General features: G+C 40.3%; 1 protein-coding gene across 1 annotated transcript in view; it reads right to left on the reverse strand.

The window, feature by feature from the left end:
• Positions 1 to 1,156, reverse strand: part of rnf19b (ring finger protein 19B) — a 41,972-nt gene extending 40,816 nt beyond the window's left edge. Inside the window, exon 1 of the mRNA XM_005459095.4 lies at positions 880 to 1,156. The gene's annotated coding sequence lies outside the window, so the exon portion shown is untranslated. The remainder of the gene's footprint in view (positions 1 to 879) is intronic.
• Between the last annotated feature and the right edge of the window lie 5,086 nt (positions 1,157 to 6,242).

Genomic DNA, 6,242 nt, shown 5'->3' on the forward strand with positions numbered 1-6,242 from the left:
ACTATTTACAAGGATGTCAAATAACTATATGGTAACGTGACACAAACGCGAACGCCTCATTAAGCCTAAGATCTCATCCCAACATCATAACTGAGCCAAGTCATTATTTGCAACTCATTTCAACTCCTTATCTGATTCATAACATCTGCAAAGGCAACCGGTTCGTGCTGGCTCGCTTGTATTTGGTTGTGCTGCTTTTAGTTTGAGCGTTTCAGAAAACACTACACAGGGGTGCTGGTGATGGTCACCACACCCCGGCGGTTCAGAAAATCTGGCCCGAAACAGAAGTAAAAGCCCCCAAAACATAAATATTCATATTCCTGTGAGGAGTGTTTGAGGACCTCTAAGCTTCTGTAACACCTCCTCTTACACTGCGTTTTATTATCATGTAAGGCTTCTGCTGCCAGCTTCCTTTTCACAGTCATGTTTAATGTATTTTTTCCCATCTTTTATGGAAAATACACAGTGTCCTTAGAGCAGAGTGACCGGGGAGTGGCAGAACAGACAGGAATGTGTTTTAAAGGCAAAGCCAGGGCAGCATTTTAACTCTCAGGATGACTTGTACATTCTGCTTCTATAGTTTAGGGTTACACTGCAGCAGCTGGGCTTGTCCTCGCTTCATTTAAACATCCTACATGACTGAGATTTTTCCGCTCTCTAATAAAAACGTGGATGGTTTGCTTTGAGCTCACCTGTGACTATCAGGCTTTTTGAATGACCATTCAGAAAACAGTTATTTTAGTGGCAAACAGATCTACTCCTCTACGGCCAGTTTTGTTTTATTTATCTCATACATTCAAATAGAAAGAGACACATTTAAATCCGTGACATGTCTGTTAAGCTGCTCATGCAGCAGAGGGTTCATCACCGGACACTCACCCTGCTCAGGACCGGATTTCTTCCACAGGAGAGGCTGGGGAGCGATGCGGCGGCCGCTTCGGTGCTCCTGTGGTTGGCTCGCTGATCTACAGTCTGGGTGTAAACCGTCCTCCGTTACCGTGCCAGCCTCTGTCTCTCTTCTCGGGCTCGGCGGGAGGTCTCCTGGCAGGTGACGGCGCACTGATTTTCCTGCGCCCCGGGAGCGCAGCGCAAAAACTCTAATCTCCGCAGCTCGCTCCGCGTCGCCTCGCGCTCTCTGGTTGCCGCCCCACCGCCCCCTGACGTAATGGAGGAAAGCCCTGGCCGGTGACGTCACGTCACCGTCAATGTGGAAACCCCTCCCCGTGGCGCAAGGGCTATACTGTAAATGTGCAAGAAAAAATAAATAAAAAGGATAGATCCGCTTTAACTGCTTCTTAGATCACCGCCTCTAACACAGCAGCACCATGTTTATCTATTAAGTTATCCGTCGGTAATACATTAGATCCAAATCCCAAACCATGGTGAACTCATTTCTATTAAACACACCAGTGAATAAAAAAGCAGAAATCCCTCCGAGAACAAAGGTTTCTTGTGCCAAAATGTTTCAGATAAGACATATTTACAGCACCTTTGAAGATAAATACCACAAAGTGCTTCACAACACAAAATAAAAATTTACCCAAAAGTAGGTGTAAAAAGACTTTAGGCGCTTTTTTAGAAAGAGATCATGGAGTCCACAGATTTCAGGGTCAGAGGGAGAAAGTTTCAGAGTTTCAGAGTTTGCTATAAAAGCTCAGCCTCCCAGTTCTCAGTCTTGTGCCAGCAGGCCCTGGTCACATGACCTCTGCTGGGGATGCATGGATGTAAATTTTAAATGTTGTACAGTAGTTCTCTTTCATGCAGGGCTCTGAAAGCCAAATCCGAAATCTTAAAGTGGATTCTGTAGTTAATGGGGAGCATCGGTGACCTTTAGTAGAAGACTTAGTGAGAAGTCTCACTGCGGCATTCTGAAAAAATATGTCTCAAGGAAGCTTTGCTAAGACATGAAAAATGAATCAATAACCCAGATGTGATGAAATAAAGGCGTGACACGATGATATCTCTATAAGTCATAAAAACATCACCAAGCCAGAGATTTAACACAAGCATCCAAAGTGAAGCCTGAGTCTAAACTTACCCCAAGCTTCCCGATAGAACTTTTAGTAAAGTAATTTAGTGGTAAGGAGAACTGGAGTTTCCATGAGCTTCGCTGAGGTGGAGAAAAGTGGCAGCAAGCCAACCTTTAGGTCTAGAAACACACTGTGGCTTAAGGGAGATATATAACGTAGATGCCATCTGCATAGTAGTGATAAGAAAGGTCTTTATATGTTCTCAAAATGTATATGTTTCTTATCACTCAAAAGCCAGCAGATATAACAGAAACAGTACAATCAAGATGTTGCTGGAGACTCCAAGACAAAGTGATACAGTGGAATGAGCGCAACGCCTGCCTGAAAAGGATAAATTATTAACGGTTTTTAGGAATAACTTTGAGATGGATCTATAACTGCCACGAAGAGACGGGTCGAGCCTGGAGTTTTTAAAAAGGGGCTGAATGACTGAATCCTTAAAATTACCAGGGACCTGATCAGAGACCAGGGAAGGATTCATTATAGTGAGCACACAGGGACCATTTAAAATGCGAAAAGAATAGGAGGATGCTTTCATCGAGTCAGCTCAAATAAAGAAACACGTTAGTCTTTCTAAAATAACAGACGGAGCGAGAGGTAGAGACATGATGAAGGAAATGATGATGAAGGAAAATATTTCCCTGGACCCTGAAATGATTCCACTTTCATTTTAGAACAAAATACTAACAGTGAGAAACCGTTTCACCGATTAATGAATGTCCGAATGCGTAAACACAGCCTTGAATTCCAGCCACACTTCCTCACGTAGGAACCATGATTGGAATGTCGTGTCTTAAACTACATCTTATACAAACATATACCATAAACAAGCAATCTGATAACAGGAAATAACTATGACATGCTTTGTTTGAAGGACACAATAGATGTATATACACAATGTTGCAATCCCACATTACATGCGTTACCTTACAAGAGAAACTACAGAGCAAGTATATATAATATAAACACAAATGGATCTGTGAGGAGAAAATAATGTTACAAACAATGAATTTAAACCTCACAGTTCAGAAGATTTAAATTCATTTAGATCCAAAAATAATTTGACCTTTAAAATACAATTTAGATGTTACACCATACAAGTTAAAAGTTTGTGTTTTATTAAAAAAAATACTAAATCCAACAAAGAGCAACCAAAGCAATGGCCTGAACATATAACACCAGGATAAAAACGCAAGAAAGTGTATGTTGAGGGGTTAACCGTCACTGCTTTGAGACCACGGTGCTGTGCTGCTTTGCAATAATCCAGGGTGACTGCTCTGTGCTCGGCTTTTCTAAAAGAACCTCTTTGTTCCTATTGGTTACTCTCCTTTTCCTACAATTAAAGGAGGAAAGGTTTTCAGTATGAGTCATGCCAGATGCGTGTCATCTTTTCCTGTCTCCAAAAAAAAGTCTTTATTTGAGTAAAGACCAAAAAGAAAACCTTTTTCTTTTTTTGTAATTCACAAGTTAAACCTATTTGATGCTTAGTCTAAATGCGAAGGATCAGTAACTGAATATTTTCAGTCTAGAACGATACAAAAGGGAAAAAAAAACACACTTTCACATTTGAGTTAGAAGCAAATCTCAGAAACAGTGACCTCTAGAGACGGTTAGGTGACTTCTGCAGGATGCAGCAGCTGCTTCAGACTAAGCCACAGGTAAGCTGCGGGCATGACATTTGGTAAAAGTGATCATGTGATTTTTATACTCAGACAGTTCACATGTCCTTATCTGCTGCTAATCACCGATAAAGCAGACTTCCAGACTCTTTTTATTTTATCTGGCTGATAAAATAAAAGACAGCTTTGTGCTGCTTATCACTAGTTTTACTGAAAACCAGTAACATATACACAAACCCTCCAGAACACTGACACCATCACTGTGCTGTCTTTAAACCTCCAAGTTGTCCAGACATGTTCAAACTGCACCAGTGAAATAATCTCAGACAAAATAACAGGTTACATTAAATATTTAAGACTAGACTCAACAACTTACTTGACTTCATTTGCAGGAGAAAAAGGATAAAGGCAAAAAAAGGCAGGTTTCATAAACTGTAACAGTCCTATTGGGCGATTTCCTTCATTGGATTAGTAGATAAAACTGAGGTTGTCATTGTCTGATGATACTTGATATTCTTATTTAGTCTATTTCTTCCCAACAGGGATGTTCATTACAGTTCACACACATTATTTCATAGTAGAAAGGAGACAAACCAAGTGGCTTCCATTGATGTCAAGGTTTGAAACTAAAATTTAGTCTGAAATTCAAATGAATTTAGTTTATTGAGTCAATTTAAAGATTTCAAAACATAGAGACAAATGTGTTTCTCTAAACATGTACTCAGTTTAACACCTGGATAAAACAGAAAGACATCTTTGTCTGTTGGTTTGTTTGTTCTAACAGCTCCATTATCACCAGAGTCTTTTGCATTCAAAGAAATGTCTCAGGTCACAGCACTCTATGCAGTCCTGTGGTAAATTAAGAACACCTCATCATTCAATAGCTTGCAGAAGCACCTTTATCAGCAAATACAAGTGATTGTTTACTGTATGACTTTATCAGCCTCACGTCACTGTGGATGAATTTTGGCCCACTTTTCTTCACAATAGTGCTTCAGTTCACTGAGGCTTGCAGACATCTGTTTATATACAGTCGACTCGCAGCATCTCAGTCAGTTTGAGGTCTGGACTATTTCCTTTTTGAGCCTTTCTTTTGTAGATTTGCTGCTGTGCTTGGGACCGTTGTCCTGTTGCATGACCCAGTTTCAGAGAAGCTTTAGTTGGCACTTTTGACTCTAGAAAACTTTGGTATATGGAGAAGTTCATGGTCAAATCAATGACTGCAAGGTAACCAGGTCCTGTAGCTGCAAAGTCAGCTAAATCATCTTTCCACCACTGCATTTGCACTGCATTGACATGCGGTGTTTATTCCATGTTTGGGTTTCGTCAAATGTCCTACTGTGCAATACGGTCAGATATTAAGATCATATTTGTTTAGGTTTTTTCTATTTGTGCTATCATGAGCTTTAAGATTTAACATGCTAATTGAGGTCTGTGGAGTCTGAGATGCAGCTCTTAGGTTTGTCATAGTTTTTCTGGGCATTGCATTTTGGGGTGAACTTGCTGCCACATCCAAGATTGCATTTCCTGCATTTGATTAGCAGCACCTGGCTGCTACTCACCTTCCTAATTCTTATGGAAGAATAAGAAGAGGCTAGTTTTTCACAGGACTGCATAGCTGATAACACCTAAAAACCTGTGCATTCATGTTGATAACTAACTGCTGCTGACAAACTGAAGTGTTGTTACATCAATGAAGTCTCCTTCTTAAAGCCAGTTCAATCTTTGTTCGAAGCTGTACAGACCTCATGGTTGAGGGTTAAAACGTAAACAGAAACAATTTGCTTCAACTTTTAAGTTTAAAATTAATTACATTTTAGCTTTGATCATGTTATATTTATTCCTGTTAACTCATGTGTTCATTATTTTTTGACGTTTCAGTCAGACAACTCACTGGGAATGACTGATGACAGCTGCAGATTACTATTAAGAGTTTGGTGTCAAGGCTCTGAGCTCATCACTCCTTACAAATATGATGACTAAACATCACAACATGTGCAACTTAAATAGACCAGCAAGTGAGGTATGTTTTGGGTGTAAGACGCAGTGCAGCTCACAGGCCTCAGTTAACATTTGCCTTAGAAATAGGGCTGTGTTAACCATCTCTGGGAAAAGCTTCACCATGCTAGCTCAAAGCGAACAGTGTAGTGTCAGCAGCGTCATTATATTTTACACAAAGACTCAAAAACTTGTTATTTCCTTCCTGTGTTAGAAAAAACATATTTTATCACAACAAAAACAAGTGGAAAACTGAACTTCAACAGTTTCCTGCTTACATTGTGCAGCAGTGATATGATCCTGGCATCAATCTCCATCTCAGGCAATGTTTTCCACAGTGACAAAGCCCCCATCTACAGGGCACGAAAGGCCACTGGATGTTTTCATTCTTAAGAAAACCACAGTGAAATAATATCCAATGACCCAGAATGACTCAGCGGATCAACATGTTAAGACGGTGCTCAGTCAACACCTCAAGTAGAGTTCAGGGATTCAGAAAAACTCTTCTGGCTGCAACCCAACACCGTACAGTGATTACAATCCCTAAACAAATCTTTTTAACCTGTTTAAGCCCCCACTGGTTTCCTGATCTCCT

The sequence above is a fragment of the Oreochromis niloticus genome, linkage group LG22 (assembly GCF_001858045.2).
Source record: "Oreochromis niloticus isolate F11D_XX linkage group LG22, O_niloticus_UMD_NMBU, whole genome shotgun sequence".
NCBI classification, from domain to species: Eukaryota; Metazoa; Chordata; class Actinopteri; order Cichliformes; family Cichlidae; genus Oreochromis; species Oreochromis niloticus.